The sequence below is a fragment of the Callithrix jacchus genome, chromosome 7 (assembly GCF_049354715.1).
Source record: "Callithrix jacchus isolate 240 chromosome 7, calJac240_pri, whole genome shotgun sequence".
Taxonomy (NCBI): Eukaryota; Metazoa; Chordata; class Mammalia; order Primates; family Cebidae; genus Callithrix; species Callithrix jacchus.
The window spans coordinates 116,218,658-116,238,636 of NC_133508.1; the positions used below are offsets into that span (position 1 = coordinate 116,218,658).

Below are 19,979 nucleotides of genomic sequence, written 5' to 3' on the forward strand. Positions count from 1 at the left end.
GAAAAAATGCCTTTGTTTTTTGCTTTTTCCTCCTCTATTCTCTCTTCACAGATAGATAGTTCTGTCTCAGTACTATGGGGCACTGCTCTAGAATACATCCTCCAAACTGGGAAAAGTTAACTTGCCAAGCTGTAAACTGGTTAGCTTAGGATTAGACTCAGGGGAAGGGAATCCAGAAGCCCAACATGTTGACAAAGGGTAGTTTTTTTCCCAGTCAGGCTTTTGGTCTCTCTCTCTCTGTGCAAACTGGTAAAAGGCCTCAGGATTTTTGAGCCATTCTTATGCTTCCCCTTGTTCCATTTTGGTACATGTTTTCTAATAACCCTGTTTGTCTTTTCTTGCCCTCAGGTCGTCAAACTCCAAATGGTCATGCAATCATATGACTGGAGCCTCAGACAATGGCCCCTTCTGCTGGGAACCCTTAGATAGGCCTCTGAGAGAACTCTGACTGCCATTTTCCCCAAGCAGCGGCCCCTGTCAGCAGGAAGCAGATAAGATCAGTCTTCCACCTTATCCTTATCCTTATTCCGACAACAGTTAGATGTACTTCTTTAGAGAGGGCAATGAGGCAGCCAGGTGGTAAGGGCTCCCTGGAAGAACCTCTGATGACCTGCACACTGGGGTGGAGCCATGGGAAGTTCACACCCTTTGCAGTGGGGAAAAGCCTGGCCTCTCTCTCCTGTTCTGGAGTGTAGTACCTGGGATTCAGTCTGCAAGGCGGGAAGCACATCAGCAGGACTCTGGTTTTGGTAAGTGTCCCTGTTTCTTTTTTCTCCTTTTTGCCCAATAAATTCCATTATTCTCACCCTTTAAAGTATCTGTGAGCCTTACATCTCATGGCCATGTGCCAAGGACCCAGCTCTTAGCTGAACTAAGGATAAAGTCCTACAACATTATGTGACTTATTCAAATTTAATTTCTTCATTTTCAAGATGGAATTAATAATGTTCACTGAAGGACTCTTTTTTTTTTTTTTTGAGACAGAGTTTTGTCCTTGTTGCCCAGTCTGGAATGCAATGGTGCCGTCTCAGCTCTCAGCTCACTGCAACCTCTGCTTTCCGGTCACTTCAACCTTTACCTCCTAGGTTCAAGTCATTCTCCTGCCTCAGCCTCCCAAGTAGCTGGGATTACAGGTATGCACCACCATGCCGAGCTAATTTCTTGTATTTAGTAGAGCAGGGTTTCACCATGTCAGGCTGATCTAGAACTCCTGACCTCAAATGATCCACCTGCCTCGGCCTCCTAAAGTGCTGGTATTATAGGCATGCACCATACCCAGCTAGGATTACTTTAAGGATTAAAAAAAACTTAAAATTCCTAAGGTAGTACATGTAGTTGCCATAAAAATAGTATGCATTAAAAATCATGCTAACTTTTGAATAACTGTGGGAAATAATCATCTTTAGCTTACTGCTTATGTTAGAGAATTCTACCTCTATTTATGTAAAACCTGTATTTATCTCCATCACATATCACCAAGATGAAAAAGTCTGACTGTATTTTATGTCAGTATGAATATTTAGCTCTAATATTTATGGAGGAATCTTCAGTAAAGCAACGTTAGAAACTCAGAATTGTATAATTCTAACATTGTAATTAATAGGTCTCATAAATATTATAGATTTATAAGATTTCTAGTATTTTATAACAAATGGAAATTACAAAGATGTTAAAAATAATAAAATCCAAAACATGAGGACCTTCCATAAAATATCAGAGACAATGGTTTCAGTTCTATAACAACTTTTTATAATTTAAGTACTATATACGTTTACCACTAGAACACTGATATGAATTTGTTGAATTAGAAAGGGAATATATTGGGAAATACAATTTACTATTATTTTTAAATTGTAGAGGACAGTTTTGGCTATTTGGTTTCATAAATGTAATCTGCTTATTGCCAAATCTTTCTCAAAATCTATTCAATTTTCTGTTTTCTGGTTCTGCAGTAGTTCTGTTTTTCAATTAGTTTCTCATATCATAAGACCTTTCACATAATTTCATGGCCAACATGCATTTGCATATGGTTCCCACCAAATGTCTTTTGTTTCACAGTGGTGTTCCATCTGTTGTTGCTGCCTACCCGAGTGTGCACCAAAAGTGTGGGAGGTTTGGTTGAGGAATAAGGCTGCCAATGGACCCTGATCTTACCAGGTGCAGGCCTCTCAGCTATGAACATCAGACTGATTTCTCTTGCAAAGCACGTATTTCTGTAATTTTAAAGGAAGCCAGACAGGTGGTACCCTGAGGCTGTGAGCATTTGCATTTTCTCTTAAATATCATTTCCTTTTCTTCACTCTTTTGTTTTCCTTCCTGATTTAGTCTTTTTTCCTTAGGAACTAGTTTCAAGGCACTTTTAAAGATAGAATCTTAATTTGGTTCATATTTTAGAATTAAACCAAGAACTACTCTTACTTTCTGATTTGTGTGTTTTTTTCTTAAATGAGTTTATTTTTACTCCATATAACAGAGCAAATGTTTAGTGATTCCCTTCATATATATGTATAAGCATTATATATAAACTATACAGTATATAAAGAGAGACTGCCTTCAGTTCAAAATAATTGAATTATTCATGAACGTTCTAGTTATAATTTAAAATATTTTTTAAAAACTTTTTACATGAGTATACGTGGTTTTAAAAGATATTGTTATGACTGCACTTAAAGTTTCAAATAGGGAGAACTCAAGATGGCGCTGTGAGAACAACCCAGGATTGGAGATCTCGTTGAATCCACGAAGAGGTGAGTCAGAGCTGCATTTCCAGACTGATCTTTGTTGCCCACAGAACGGGGAAATTCCCAAGTATAAAGGAGACGCGGGACACCAGGCAGTACCTCTGCCTGGTGAAGCAGGCAGCTGGGGTGACGGCGGCCGGCCCTACCCAGCGCTCCCCACAGGGCGCGCCTGTCCGGGTGCCCTGTTTAACTGGCAACCTGAGACTTGAGAGGGCTGGATTTGAGACTGAACGAGACTTGGGCAGTGGGCCAGCCCAGGGGATTGCAGGGACAGAGCGTTTGGGGTAGCCCAGTGGGACGAACAAAACCGCGATTTCAAACGCTCCCCGTGCAGATGGTCCGAGACACTCTGTGGGGGAGGGGCATCCACCATTACTGAGGCAACCCTCCCCAACTGAGATACACGCCCACTGCTGATGCAGCCAGCCATTACCGAGACAACCCGTCCCTACTGAGATACACGCCCACTGCTGACGCAGGCTGCCATTACCGAGGCAACCCGCTACAACAGAGAGACTCTGCCGCAGGGCAGAGCCAGTTGCGGAGACCACAGCAGAACAGCAGAGCCTGCAGCAACAGGGCAAACCACACAACAGCAGGGCGGAGCCTCGGCAGGCAAACAGCGGTTAGTCTGCCTCCTAGCTAGGCAGGACACCTCAACGGACATCCAAAAATAAAGCCCAAACCCCCCAACACAGAGCATTTGAGAAAAAAAGGGTTTTTTTAATGAGCTCTGTTGCAGCAGAATCAAACATAGCAGCCTAACAGCCCTGAATGAACAACAGAGCTCACAGCTCAGCAATTAAGCTCCTATAAAGTACAGACTGTCTCCTCAAGCAGCTCCCTGACCCCTCTATATCCAAAAGACTGACATTTGGCAGGCATCATCCTGGGACAAAGATAGCAGAAAAAGAAACTGGTAGCATCCCTCACTGTGCCACAGCTGCTATAGGTGCACCCCAGACAAGCAGGGCCTGGAGTGGACCTCAGCAGTCATACAGCGAAGGGGCTAGACTGGTAGAAGGAAAATCAAGCAACAGGAATACTTCATCATCAACAATCTGGGTGTCCACTCAGAGACCCAATCGAAAAGTCAGTAACTATGCAGACGACAAGTGGATAAATCCACAAAGATGGGAAGAAACCAGCAAAAAAAGGAGGAAAACACCTGAAACCAGAACACCTCGCCTCCTAGAAAGGACCAAAACTCCTCACCAGCAAGGGAACAAAGCTGGACGGAGAATGACTGTGACGAAATGACGGAATTAGACTTCAGGAGGTGGATAATGAGAAATTTTGTGAGCTAAAAGAACATGTTTTAAATCAATGCAAAGAAACTAAGGAACTTGAAAAAAGATATGAGGAAATGATAACAAGAATGGATAACTTAGAGAGGAATATGAATGAATTAAAGGAGCTGAAAAACACAATACAAGAACTTCGCGAAGCATGCACAAGTTTCAATAGCCGAATTGACCAAGCAGAAGAAAGAATATCTGAAGTCGAAGACCAACTCAATGAAATAAAACAAGAAACCAAGATTAGAGAAAAAAAGCGCAAAAAGGAATGAACAAAGTCTCCAAGAAATGTGGGACTATGTGAAAAGACCTAACCTACGTTTGATAGGTGTACCAGAAGGGAACGAAGAGAATGAATCCAAGCTGGAAAATACTCTTCAGGACATCATCCAGGAAAATTTCCCCCACCTAGCAAGACAGGCCAACGCTCAAATGCAGGAAATACAGAGAACACCACAAAGATATTCCGCAAGAAGAGCAACCCCAAGGCACATAATCATCAGATTCAACAAGGTTGAAATAAAGGAGAAAATACTAAGGGCAGCCTGAGAGAAAGGTTGGGTCACCCACAAAGGGAAGCCCATCAGACTCACAGCAGATCTCTCGGCAGAAACACTACAAGCCAGAAGAGAGTGGGGGCCAATATTCAACATTCTTAAAGAAAAGAACTTTCAACCCAGAATTTCATATCCAGCCAAACTGAGCATCATAAGTGAAGGAAAAATAAAATCCTTTGCGAACAAGCAAGTACTCAGAGATTTTGTCACCACCAGGCCTGCTTTACAAGAGCTCCTGAAAGAGGCACTACACATAGAAAGGAACAACCAGTACCAGCCATTCCAAAATCACACTAAATGCTAAAGAGCATCAACATAATGAAGAATCTATAACAACTAACAGGCAAAACAGCCACTTAGCATCAAAATGGCAGTATCAAATTCACACATAACAATATTAACCCTAAATGGAAATGGACTAAATGCACCAATCAAAATACACAGACTGGCAAATTGGATAAAAATCCAAAACCCATCAGTGTGCTGTATCCAGTAAACCCATCTCACATGCAAGGATACACAAAGGCTCAAAATAAAGGGATGGAGGAAGATTTACCAGCAAATGGAGAGCAAAAAAAAGCAGGAGTTGCAATTCTCATCTCTGATAAAATAGACTTCAAAGCAACAAAGATCAAAAGAGACAAAGAAGGCCATTACATAATGGTAAAAGGATCGATACAACAAGAAGAGATAACGATCCTGAACATATATGGACCCAATGCAGGAGCACCCAGATACATAAGGCAAGTTCTTAATGACTTACAAAGAGACTTAGACTCCCAAACAATAATAGTGGGAGACTTTAACACACCACTGTCAATATTAGACAGATCAACCAGACAGAAAATCAACAAGGATATCCAGGGCTTGAACTCAGACCTGGAGCAAGCAAACCTGATAGACATTTACAGAACTCTCCACCCCAAATCCACAGAATGTACATTCTTCTCAGCACCACATCACACCTACTCTAAAATTGACCACATAATTGGAAGTAAAGCACTGCTCAACAAATGCAAAACAACTGAAATCATAACAAACAGCCTCTCAGACCATAGTGCAATCAAGTTAGAACTCAGAATACAGAAACCAACCCAGAACCGCACAGCTTCATGGAAACTGAACAACTGGCTCTTGAATGTTGACTGGGTAAACAATGAAATGAGGACAGAAATAAAGAAGTTCTTCGAAACCAATGAGAACAAAGACACAACATGCCAGAACCTCTGGGACACATTTAAAGCAGTCTCTAGAGGAAAGTATATAGCAATAAGTGCCCATATGAGGAGAATGGAGAGATCCAAAATTGACACCTATCATCAAAAATTGAAAGAGCTAGAGGAGCAAGATCAAAAAAACTCAAAACCCAGCAGAAGACAAGAAATAACTAAGATCAGAGCTGAACTGAAGGAGATTGAGACACAAAAAACCCTTCAAAAAATCAATAAATCCAAGAGCTGGTTTTTTGAAAAGATCAACAAAATAGACCACTAGCCAGATTGATTAAAAATAAAAGAGAGAACAACCAAATAGATGCAATAAAAAATGATAAAGGGGAAATCACCACAGATTCCACAGAAATTCAAACCATCATCAGAGAATATTACAAACAACTCTATGCACATAAACTAGTAAACCTGGAAGAAATGGATAAATTCCTGGACTCCTGTGTCCTCCCAAGCCTAAACCAGGAGGAAGCTGAAACTATGAATAGACTAATAACAAGGTCAGAAGTCGAGGCAACAATTAAGAGCCTACCACACAAAAAAAGCCCAGGTCCAGACGGGTTCACAGCTGAATTCTACCAGACACACAAAGAGGAGCTGGTACCATTCTTTCTAAAACTATTCCAAACAATCCATAAAGAGGGAATCCTTCCCAAATCATTTTACGAGACCAACATCATTCTGATACCAAAACCCGGCAGAGACCCAACAAGAAAAGAAAACTTCAGGCCAATATCCATGATGAACATAGATGCAAAAATCTTCAATAAAATATTGGCAAGCCGATTGCAACAGCAAATCAAAAAACTTATTCATCATGATCAAGTAGGATTCATCCCGGTGATGCAAGGCTGGTTCAACCTACGCAAGTCTATCAATGTAATTCACCACATAAAGAGAACCAAAAACAAAAACACATGATTATCTCAATTGACGCAGAGAAGGCATTTGACAAAATTCAACAGCGCTTTATGCTAAAAACCCTCAATAAAGTCGGTATCGATGGAACGTATCTCAACGTAATAAAAGCTATTTATGACAAACCAACAGCCAATATCACACTGAATGGGCAAAAACTGGAAGCATTCCCTTTGAAATCTGGCACTAGACAAGAATGCCCTCTCTCACCACTCCTATTCAATATAGTACTGGAAGTTCTAGCCAGAGCAATCAGGCAAGAAAAAGAAATAAAGGGTATTCAAATAGGAAAGGTGGAAGCCAAATTGTCTCTATTTGCAGATGACGTGATAGTATACCTAGAAGACCCCATCGCCTCAGCCCAAAAACTCCTGAAACTGATAAGCAACTTCAGCAAACTCTCAGGATATAAAATCAATGTGCAAAAATCACAAGCATTCGTCTACACCAGTAACAGACTTAAAGAAAGCCAAATCAAGAACGAACTGCCATTCGCAATTGCTACAAAAAGAATAAAATACCTTGGAATACAACTCACAAGGAACGTAAGGGACCTCTTCAAGGAGAACTACAAACCACTGCTCAACGAGAGGACACAAACAGATGGAGAAACATTCCATGTTCATGGTTAGGAAGAATTAATATTGTGAAAATGGCTATACCGCCCAAAGGAATTTACAGAATCAATGCTATCCCCATCAAGCTACCATCGACTTTCTTCACAGAACTGGAAAAAACCACCATGAACTTCATATGGAACCAAAAGAGAGCCCGCATAGCCAAGTCAATTCTAAGCAAAAAGAACACAGCAGGGGGGCATCACACTACCGGATTTCAAACTATACTACAAGGCTACAGTAATCAAAACAGCATGGTACTGGTACCTAAACAGAGATATAGACCAATGGAACAAAACAGAGGCACTGGAGGCAACACAACATATCTATAACTATATAATCTTTGATAAACCTGACAAAAACAAGCAATGGGGAAAGGATTCCCTGTTTAACAAATGGTGTTGGGAAAACTGGCTAGCCATGTGCAGAAAGCAGAAACTGGACCCCTTCCTGACACCTTACACTAAAATTAACTCCAGATGGATTAAAGACTTAAACATAAGACCTGGCACCATAAAAACCCTAGAAGGAAATCTAGGCAAAACTATCCAGGACATAGGAGCAGGCAAGGACTTCATGAACAAAACACCAAAAGCATTGGCAACAAAAGCCAAAATAGACAAATGGGACCTAATGAAACTCCACAGCTTCTGCACAGCAAAAGAAACAGTCACTAGAGTGAATTGGCAACCAACAGAATGGGAAAAAATTTTTGTAGTTTACCCATCTGACAAAGGGCTGATATCCAGAATTTACAAAGAACTCAAACAGATTTACAGGAAAAAAACAAACAAGCCCATTCAAAAGTGGGCAAAGGATATGAACAGACACTTTACGAAAGAAGACATATATGAGGCCAACAATCATATGAAAAAATGCTCATCGTCACTGGTCATCAGAGAGATGCAAATCAAAACCACATTGAGATACCATCTCATGCCATTTAGAATGGAGATCATTAAAAAATCTGGAAACAACAGATGCTGGAGAGGATGTGGAGAAAAAGGAACACTTTTACACTGTTGGTGGGAGTGTAAATTAGTTCAACCATTGTGGAAGACAGTGTGGCGATTCCTCAAGGCCTTAGAAATAGAAATTCCATTTGACCCAGCAATCCCATTACTGGGTATATATCCAAAGGACTATAAATCGTTCTACTATAAGGACACATGTACACGAATGTTCATTGCAGCACTGTTTACAATAGCAAAGACCTGGAATCAACCCAAATGCCCATTGATAATAGACTGGATTGGAAAAATGTGGCACATATACACCATGGAATATTATGCAGCAATCAGAAATGATGAGTTTGTGTTGTTTGTAGGGCCATGGATGAATCTGGAGAACATCATCCTCAGCAAACTGACACAAGAACAAAAAATGAAACACTGCATATTCTCACTCATAGGCGGGTGATGAAAAATGAGAACACATGGACACAGAAAGGGGAGTACTAAACACTGGGGTCTATTGGGGGGGAAAGGGGAGGGCCAGTGGGAGGGGGAGGTGGGGAGGGATAGCCTGGGGAGAAATGCCAAATGTGGGTGAAGGGGAGAAGGGAATCAAAGCACACTGCCATGTGTGTACCTACGCAACTGTCTTGCATGCTCTGCTCATGTACCCCAAAACCTAAAATCCAATAAAAAATAAAAAAAAAAAGTGTCAAATAAGGAATACTTTATGAGCAAGTATGAAATATTGAAAATAAAATTTAAATAAAATGCAGTCAGGTGTGGTGGCTCATGCCTGTAATCCCAGCACTTTGGGAGGGTGAGGCAGGCAGATCACCTGAGGTCAGGAGTTTGAGACCAGCCTGACCAAAATGATGAAACCTTGTCTCTATTAAAAATACAAAAACTAGCTGGGCATGGTGGTAGGTGCCTGTAATCCCAGCTACTAGGCAGGCTGAGGCAGGAAAATAGCCTGAACCTAGGAGTCAGAGGTTGCAGGGGGCCAAGACTGCACCATTGCACTCCAACCTGAGCAACAAGAGTGAAACTGTCTCAAAATAAAAGCAACACATGCATATCTCTCCTAAGTGAAATATGATGTATCATATAGGCAAATAATTTTGTCAATAGGAATAAGGAAATTAGTAATATATATTATCTTAAATAATATAATTATCATACCTTATTTTAAATAAGATAATTATATATATAGATATATATATTAGCCTGAACATACAATATACAACTTTTCATCAAATTTTGACACTTAAAATATTGATAATAAATTGACCTGCTTGTTTATTATCTTTCTTCACTTGTAAAAACTGCTAAAATATTCACTGGTCCTAAAGTGTTTTTATGTTTCTTTTTTTATATACATTTATATTCTGTAATTCCCCTTTCCAATAATGCCAGGAAGACATTTTACTATTTTAATAAATACATTAAGGATCTAAAAACTGACAGAATCCTTTAGTAGTTATGAGCTTTACTTGTATTTTATTATTTAATTATTGAGAATATATTTATAGCAATCTTTGGTGAAAATATCATTTCTTTCGTTGCTTGATTCAATACACTGCAGGTGTGCAGGAACACACACACACACACACACACACACTCTCCCCCTTGTACCCCATGCAAGCCTGTATAGCCACAGCTGTCCACTTTATGTCATGCCGTCTTCTTGTTCCTCCCTCAAATACATATATAAATGTTATTTTCCAGTTCATCTTCACTGCAAGATATTTTAACTAATTTCTGAAACATCCTGAAATGATGGGCGTCTTTTAGGAGCTTGAGAAAGTGAGGTGGAGCAATCGATCATTTTTCCTTCCCCTGGGGAGCCCTGTCATCACTGCCTGCTTTGAGAGGGATGCTTGCCGAAAGGTCCCGCAGGCTCTGGCCTCATTCCTGGGTCTAGGTGGCTCAGGCTGGGCTTGGGGGAGGGAGGTGGGGATAGTTTCTGGGAAGATGGTTTCAGTTGCTCATCCCAGGCAAGAGACAAAGAAAAGCTGAGGTTATATGACTTCACCAAGTTCGCAAAACAAATATCTGGACTGCGGTATCTTTTTTTTTTAATAGAGATGGGGTCTCACTGCATTTACCAGGCTGATCTTAAACTCCTGGCCTCAAGGGATCCTTCCACCTTGGCCCCCCAAAGTGCTAGAATAAAAAAAAAGATATTTTAACTAATTTCTATGCTTGGAGTGACTACTCTGATTTTAAATCATTTAGTAATTGCCTACAAAGATGGGAGGAGAAGTCGCTTGATTATATGTATATCAGCCGGTGGATCCTTGTGAATTTTAGGTCAATAGTACTATGGTCTATTTTCTTCTACAGTTTCAGTTATTTATCGACAAATCAATTGTCTCATTTTGATTTAAGCATTATTTTTATATCTTTTTCAAAAATGTGGCTCCAAAATCCTAAGAGGCTGAAAAAGAAAAGAATGGAAATGTATACAGTGATACTTTTTACTTTTATACATTATACCCAAGGAAACATCCTCAGTTATCATATTAATTTCCTATTGCTACTATAATGAATTACCAAAGATTTCATGTCTATTAAAACACAGATGTATTATCATACAGATTTAGAGGTTGGAGACTGAAATGTGTTTCATTGGGCTAAAATGTGTAAGCTGGGTTGAGTTATTTTCAGAAAATTCTAGAAGATAATCTATTTTCTTGACTTTTCTGTCTTCTGGAGGCTGCCAGTGTTCCTTGGCTCATGGCCCATTTCCATCTTCAAAGCCAAAAATGGCTGATTAAATCTTTCTCATATCACCTCAATCTCGCACCACTCTTCTGCCTCCTCTTCCACATTTTAGGACACTTGTTTTACATTGGGCCCACTTAGATAATTCAGGGTGATTGCACTACTTTAAGGTCACATGGGTTAGCAACCTTAATTCCTTCTAGAATGTTATTTCCCTCTTGCCATGTAACATATTTGTAGTTTTTGAGAATTAAGGCATGGGCATATTTAGGGGGCCATTATTCTGCCTATAATAGTTACCTATTTAATATGGTTAATAAATATGAACAAAACTAACAAATAGACTGCAGTGGACAGGTAAAAAAATTTTCTTCTGATTCCTATTACAAGCATAGAAAAATATGGATAAATTCATTTTCCTTTCTAGTAGAAAATTAGAATTGGCAGTTTCTTTGGTGATTATTGGGCAATCCTCACTCTTGACCACCATTTGTTGCTGGATATAATGAGTGGGACCAAAATGATGTCTGAGTTGAAACTTTGATGAAGAAAATATTAATTACTGTCTAGAATAAATATCTCATATTACTAATTGATTAGAACATAAGAACAATGATGGTAAAAACATGTAGTTAAAAAGCAAAGGAGAAATATGATGCATATATGTCACCCAGATGGATAGTGAGAGATGCCTTGATATTCAGATCTCTTTGTCACTTAAACAATTATCTCTCTATCCCAACTCCCTATCATTCACTTAAAGACTGTCTTAAATGGTCTTACATGAACTGTTCAGTTGACCTTTTACAATTATGTAGGCCCAGGTTGACCTCTGACTTTACCACTACTGTAATTTCTTAAACTCTAAAATGAAGACTAAAATCTAACTCAGGGGTTATCTTGATATTTACATGAATTATTATATATAAACTTTTAAACTCATATTTCAATAGTATGCATTTGTCAAAAACACTGTAGAGTCACTATTTTGTGCTGGGCAATGTATTATAATTATTATTATATATATTTTATAGATAATGAAACTTAGAGCAACCTAGTGTTTAGGTATGAAAGGACTATACTTACGGTAACAAGAGACACAAAGTTTTGAAACTTTTTAGTACAGAGATCAGATTTACCCTCTTAACAGAAACAAACATCATTAGCATCAACAACAACCACTGCCAGAGAAAAATACATGAAAGGGTGATTTTCAAGGCACTGGACAACAGTCATCAAAAAATAGTAACCCCTGAGAGATAAGTTTTAAAAATGAGATAAACTATTAATATATGACTGCCCTCGCTTACTGCTTTGAAAAAGTTCAGGAGACTATGACTTAGAGAGAGGCTGACAGATTCCCTGTGCTAAGCAGATGGAGCTACTAACAGTCCCAGAAGAACAAACAAACAAACAAGCAAAAACATAAGAGAAAGAATCTAGAGAACTGCAGAGGTCCCTTTTTTGATTCAGCAAAGTACAGTAAATAAGTGCTGCGTGCTGCATGTGAGAAAAGAACCATCTGAAAGGATAACAGAGAGCCGTATCCCTTGCTCATGTAGCAACAGCTTCTGTTCTCACAAACCAGATGGGAAATAGGACTTTGGGTAGAACGTTTATGGGATTGGGCTTCAGTTTTTTTCCCACTTGTTAAAAATTGAATACAGACAAGAAATATTAAGAAAACAAAACAAAATACCTTCAACATCTTAGGTGAAAAATACCCTAAATGTCTGTTTTAGTTTTTCATTAGTTTAGCTTTTATGCTCTTGAACTACACATGGTTTTTATATTTTTAATGAGTACATATTAAACAATTATATATACATAAGAACTTTGATTTTGTATTGCAACACTTAAAATATTTACTTTCTGAGTCTTTAAAACAAATGTTTGCCAACCCTTGACTTAGACAAACGGACAAATTCCATAAAAAAAAACAAACTATCAAAGCTCACCCAAGAAGAAATAAATAATGTGAATAGTGCTATATTTTTTGGAAAAAAAAAAAAAAAGAATTTATAATTTAAAGTCTTCCCAGAAAAAAAAAAAAAAAACCTCCAGATCCAAATGACTTCAATGGTGAATTTTTCCAAACACTTAAGAAAAAAATACTAATTCTACATAAACTCTTCCAAAATATTGAAGAGAAGGAAATCCTTTCCAATTTATTCTATGAGGCCATCTTTAATGCTGGTACCAAAATCAGATGAAGCTAATACAAAATCTACAGACCAATATGCCTCACAAACACAGAGGGAAGAATCCTAAAGATAATTGTAACACTTAATCCAAATATACATGCAAAGCATCGTGGCTCAGTTGAGTTTATCTCAAGAGTGAAGGATAATTTAACTTTTATGCTTATACTCTTGATATAAACACAATATAATTCACTATATTGATTAAATGAGAAAGAGAATATATTATCTCTATCAATGCAGAAAAAGCATTTGAAAAAACTCCAATATCCATTCATGATTAAATAACTCTCAGCAAACTGGGAATAGAAGGAAACTTTACCGAAGGACATCAATCAAAAAATCATTTAAAATCATATGTAATAGTGAAAATTGAATCTGTTGAATTGTATGGGAACTATCGGTAATGGAAATGTTCTGTATATTAATTGTGGTGTTGGTTAAATGGCTTTACAAATTTATAAAACTCAAAGTATACATCTAAAATGGGTCAATATTATCAAATGCTAATTATTCCACAATGAAGCTGACTTCTTTTTTTTTTTTTTTTTTTTTTTTTTTGAGACGGAGTTTCGCTCTTGTTACCCAGGCTGGAGTGCAATGACGCGATCTCGGCTCACCGCAACCTCCGCCTCCTGGGTTCAGGCAATTCTCCTGTTCTAGCCTCCTGAGGAGCTGGGATTACAGGCAGGCGCTACCGTGCCCAGCTAATTTTTTTGTATTTTTAGTAGAGACGGGGTTTCACCATGTTGACCAGGATGGTCTCGATCTTCACCTCGTGATCCACCTGCCTCGGCCTCCCAAAGTGCTGGGATTTCAGGCGTGAGCCACCGCGCCCCACTGAAGCTGATTTTTTTTTTTTAAGGTAAAGGACTAAATATATCCAAGATACTCTTGAAGAAAGAAAAACAAAGTAGAACGACTTTATCAGCAGAGACTTAATATAAAATTACATTAGGTAAGACTATGTGAAGCTGTTGCAAGGAGATACAAAGAGACCAATGAAACAGAACAGAAAGAGATCCACGTGCAAATTGTGTATGTGTAGTAGTAGTAGTTATAGGAGTTGTACGTATGTGTTTTCTTGAGTAGTTTGGAGAATAAGTGCTTTTTTTCCATCTGGTACTACCAGAACCTGGCTATAAACTATTTCTCATAGCAAATACATTTTAAAATACAGGTATAAGTATTACCTGGAATTAATTGGAAAGGGCTAACATAATGAAAACAGCTGATAGCCACCCTCATTATGGATGTGTGGTAGAAATACTAGCGAAGAACTATAGGCTAGTATACCAGAAAATACATCTATTAAGTAAATAAGAAATTAACAAATAAATACGTGTATCTAAATTGATGTTAGAATTAATAGTATCTCTCAAAAAATTTTTGCAATTATATAAATATCCGTAAGAATTCCCCACTCTGCTCTATCACCTCATTTATCTTGGCCATGTGGGAAAGATTTTGGGGATCAGATTCTTTGGCATCTAATATAACAGGACTTCCACTTAGCTTTCTCACCCTAAGTCACATATCAAAGCATTAGTATTCCAGTTATCTTTCCATTAAAAGTAACCTATATTCCTGCCCAGGTAATCTATGTGCCTATTGTCAGGTCCCAGATTTCTGCAGCTTGAGGGACTCTTGGGAAATTTCCTTGCCCTCTGTGAAGAATCAACATGGATCATCTACTGTCATTATTGAACTTTCACTCACACAGCTATTTTGGTTTATAAATGTATTGTCTACCATATAGCTGACACTGTAGAAGTGAAAGGCATTACCCCTGTCTGCAAGAACATGAAAGATGAAAAGCCACAATTTCCAGGTAGAAAATAGTTTGCAATAATCATTGTTTCAATTCTTATTGTGTAATTCCCCAGGCTATTTTTGCCAGGTTTTCCTGTTTTTATCATCATCTTTTTCTCATATCCATATTCTTCAACAAAATGATATGTGTTTTCCTTTGAGCAGGATTTCCCAAGAAGCCTTACTATATTTCACAAATATGCACAAGAGCAGACTAACACTTACTGAGTACTTTCCAGTTGCTGAAATCTGTAAGTGTTTTACATGTGCTGCTTCAATTGATCCTCACAAAAATTCCTGTGGGTTAGATTTTATTAGTTCTGTTTCACCAGTTAGAAGATTGGAGTCAAGGAGGTTAACTTTTCAAACTTTACAGAGATGGCAAGTTTGGAGTCAGGACTAAAACACAAGTTAATCTAATGGTAAAGATCTTTTTTTTCTTCTTTGTTCTAACATTATCCTGTAAATAAACTGATTATCTAATGTAGGTATTTCACATTTTAACATTTTTTGATTGTGAATATTTAGTATTTAACACTAGCAGCACCAATTTTTGAATTAATTATGAGTTAAATTTGAGAACACATCTCTAAATGTGTCTACATTATATCAGGAAAACATCACAGCCTTTTCTAAACCCTGCACGATTCTCTCCCTAACATGGCTGGCCTTCCTAAAAGATTTTATCATTACTTGGAAACACTGAACCTAACCTTCAAAACTAAGCATTGTTCTTACAGTCAGAGATCTATATCTTAAAATGAAAATGTCATTGTGTACTTTCACTACTTAAAACATCTTTGTTTTCTAAACTAATTTCAAATCCCATAGCTTGATTTGTAAGTCAATTTCCTTTAGCTAGGTGTTGAAATCTCTACCTGATCCAGCATGTGACTACATCCTTCTTCTCTCCCCACCTTGTAGTCAATATTTCAAACCTATGAAGTACTTGAAGATTTTCAAACATCTTATGGCTTCCATTTTCCAAACCATTAAATGTATTGTTTCTGACATATTCTGTCTTCACCTTGCTTTAATAAAGAATACTAATGTTTAAGCTAAAAACAGAACTACCATTTCATTCAGCAATCCCATGACTGGGTATCTGTCCAAAGGAAAAGATGTCGTTATATGTAAAAGACCACACACACACACACACACACACACACACACACACACGTTTATAGCAGCACAATTTGAAACTGCAAAGATATAGAACCAACCTAAGAGCCCATCAAGCAATGAGTGGATAAAGAAAATGTGGAATATATACACCGTGAAATACTACTCCGCCATAAAAAGGAATGAAATAATGTCTTTTGCAGTGACTTGGATGAAGCTGGAGGCCATTATTCTAAGTGAAGTAACTTAGGAATGGAAAAGCAAATATCATGTTCCCCTTTATAAGTGAAAGATAAGCTATGAGGATGCAAAGGCTTAAGAATGATATAATGGACTTTGAGAACTTGGGGGGTAAGGGTGGGAGAGGGAGAAGATAAAGATTACATATTGGGTACAGAATACATTGTACAAGTCGCAGGTGCACCAAAATCTCAGAAGTCACCACTTAAGAACACATCCATGGAAACAAAACCCACCAGTATCCACCAAAACTATTAAAATAAAATTTAAACAAAAAATGAATACGAATGCTTTAGTATGTAGCTCAGGTTTCCTTTTTTTCCAGCAGCATTTCTAATTTCTTATCTGTGTGCTGCATTCACATGCTGATAAGACTCATGCGCATGCATTCACGCGTGCCTGCATGTCCGTGAGTGTACACACACACGCACACACACAATTTGGGTGGTATTCCCTATTCCCTGTGCTACCTCTTCTCAGTGTACTTATTCCTACTGAGTCCTAATTCTTTTTATTTACATTTTGACATATTCACTAGGCTTTTTATATGAAGAGTGATGACTTTGTTTCTTTCTAGTGTCTAATACGTTGTCAGCTAAGTACAAACATATAATAAATATTTAGTAAAAACAAAATTGAAAATACTGCTTCTTACAACATATCATTGTCACCAACAGAGGCCTATAAACAGAATCCACTGGAGTGTTTCAGTATAAAACAGTTGACTTCTACAATTAAAAGACTTACTTAATATTGTCAAAACACAATTTTACAGCCACTGAGGAGTTAAAGCTTTATTTATGTAGTACGGTCAGAAAATTTAGAAGAAACCTTTAGCCACTAGCTTACCACTGAGAGTACTAGCTGTAGTCTAATGGAATTTATGAGCAGTTCTGAAGAAATACTTTATTTCCTCACAGAATCACAAGGCTAGAAATGAACCAGGAAGGTCACGTAGTTCATCTCTCATGTTTAAATCATCCCACAGAGATGAGAAACTACACTATTTATAAAAAATTCCAGAAAGTAGATATGACAACTTATCTTTGTAACTGATTCCAGCACTTTACACCTTTCACCCTGAAAATCTTTCCTTAAATGAAACCTAAATTTCTAATGCTAGAGTGTAAACTTGTCTGCTCTTGCATGATCACCGTTGAAGCCTGAAACTAGCAGGTTAGTCTCCCTTATGTTAGAAACTACCATACATTTGTGCAGTGTAGTCTATTCCTGGACGCCCAAGTACTTCTTTTGTCAAAGGTTAAATGGGCGTTTTCCAAAATAGTGTTAATCTTTGTGACACCTCTCAGAAATCGCAGTGACACCTCTCAAAATTCTTGGGAAAGTCATCAGCCTTTCCGTAGAACAGCCTTCTAATTACGACTCTGGCCCCTCAACAATCTCTTCCCTTTAAAGCAGTCAAAAAATTATGCAAACTCCAAAGGAGACAGAAGAAAAATATCAACAGATCAATAAAATGAAAATCAGTAGATCATAAAACAATCAAAAATTCAATATTTAAAAAAAGATGAACAAATGTGAAGTGTTTCTCTCAGGCAGACAAGGAACAACATAGAAAAATATTGGTTGTTAGGAAACCATGATTTTATCATCCCCATTACTTTCATAATATTTCAAATGATTCTGTGTCATTTTATTCCACAACTGATTCAGGTATGATGTTATATTGAGTTACACTGCAGCTATTTTTTTCACTCATAAAATGCTTACAATAAGAGCATGTACATCATAGGTTTGATGAATATTATAGGAATTTTAAAAGCCATAGCATTCAGTAGGTAGTAAATATTAGTTGGTATAATTCGTAGTATTTGTAGTAGCATTGATGATTATTTTACCTTATTTAAATATATTAACCATACTGTATGATTTTAATTTTAAAAAAAGCCCTGAACTGACTACAAATATGGTCTTAAAGAAATAAAGGTCTATTTTTATATCTTGGTTTACCTCAGTTTTATAAAAGTGGGTGTTATGAATAATTAAAATATATCTGTATTGTGTTATGAGTTAAGTGGAAATAATTATTAAGAAAACAACAATAAATAGAAATTTAACTATTTAAGTTATTTATGTTTTTTAATGTCCTTCATGTAATTACAACACAATTTACTCTTTTCACTTTATGTTCAATACATAGTAATTCATTTTCAACTTCACCTTTTACCTCTACTTTCAGTCTTCTTTGTAATCTGCCTCATCTTTTTCACTTTTAACTAGAACTCAACCTTTAGGATCTTCCAACATATATGTTGGTAGTATTTGCTTCTTTGAATATTACACAAATGTTGCATTCATATGCTTTAAATATTAATATTATTTTTTAATTTTGCTGATTTATTATAGAATTCCAAATTTAAGTTTAATCTTACTCACTAAAACAGCTTTTAAACTTGAAAATCTTACCTATATTTCTTGTATTTGCAAACACCCTCTACTAAAATACATGCTATTTTGTTCCCAATTTCATGCTTTAATGTTTTCCTATGAAAGGTGGGACAGCAGCTTACACCAATATGGGTTTATATTCAAGGTACTGATGAAGAGTCAGAAACCTAAGGAAATTAGTTGATAATAGATCAGGTAAGATGCTTTTTACTGTAAGTACAAGAAACCCCTTTCAAAGTGGCTTAAGACATAGGCAATTAATTATCTCACAAAAGAGGAAAAATACAGCAGTAGGTTGGCTTCAGGGCTAATTAATTTAGTAGCACAACCATGCCATCCTCTTTCTGCTCTTTCATCCAAAGAATTGAAACTGTTTTCCTTGAGCTAGCTTTCTTTATGCTGAAAAGATGATTTATAAGTTTTGAAAATCAATTCTTATAATATGATGACTAGATAATGTCAATATCCTTCCTCAACAACACATCTAGAAATGCTAGATAAAATATGACAAAGGAAATAAATGTACTCTTAGAAGATAAAACTGAGCATACTGGAATATAAGAGAAATCCTTGGGGACAAACATAAATGGAAAGATAAAAGTTAGGGGTAAAACTTCAAAAATACTTTTTGGGGGTTATAGTTTTTTAAGGGTTTCTATAGGAAAAGAGGTATGGACTGCACCTGTGTAAGGTCAAGCTAAGACTGAAAAAACTGCCTAAAGTCAGGACTTCAAAGTGTCACATATTCAGTGATAGGATGGACCTTAAAAAGGTCCTCACCAGGAAAAATAAAATAAAATTATTGGTCTTTGCCTAGGCTATGGGGACAGAGGGAGAGTGGGAGTCATTAGAATGAATGACTTCATGCCTATAATCATAGAAACTCCAAGCTTACAAATAGCAGAAAGTGACCCTGAGGTGGGGGTGAAGAAGGTGTGGTGGCTGAGAGAAGCAATGAATATTCTTCCTGCATAGAAAGATCCTGTGCAGTGGCATCAGAGGATTCCCACACCTAAGGAGTGCCAAAATAAATTTTACAATTAAACTACACACACAGAAAAACACCCAAAACAGTATCAGTGAGGATCAGCAGAAACAGCAAATAGCAGATTTAGGATACTTTACAAATAGACTTATTACATATAGAATAGAAGGTTT

General features: G+C 37.3%; 1 protein-coding gene across 2 annotated transcripts in view; it reads right to left on the reverse strand.

Annotated features, from left to right (window-relative positions):
* Positions 1-19,979, reverse strand: part of ADGRL4 (adhesion G protein-coupled receptor L4) — a 121,916-nt gene that overhangs the window by 77,994 nt on the left and 23,943 nt on the right. The gene's annotated exons all lie outside the window — the stretch shown is intronic.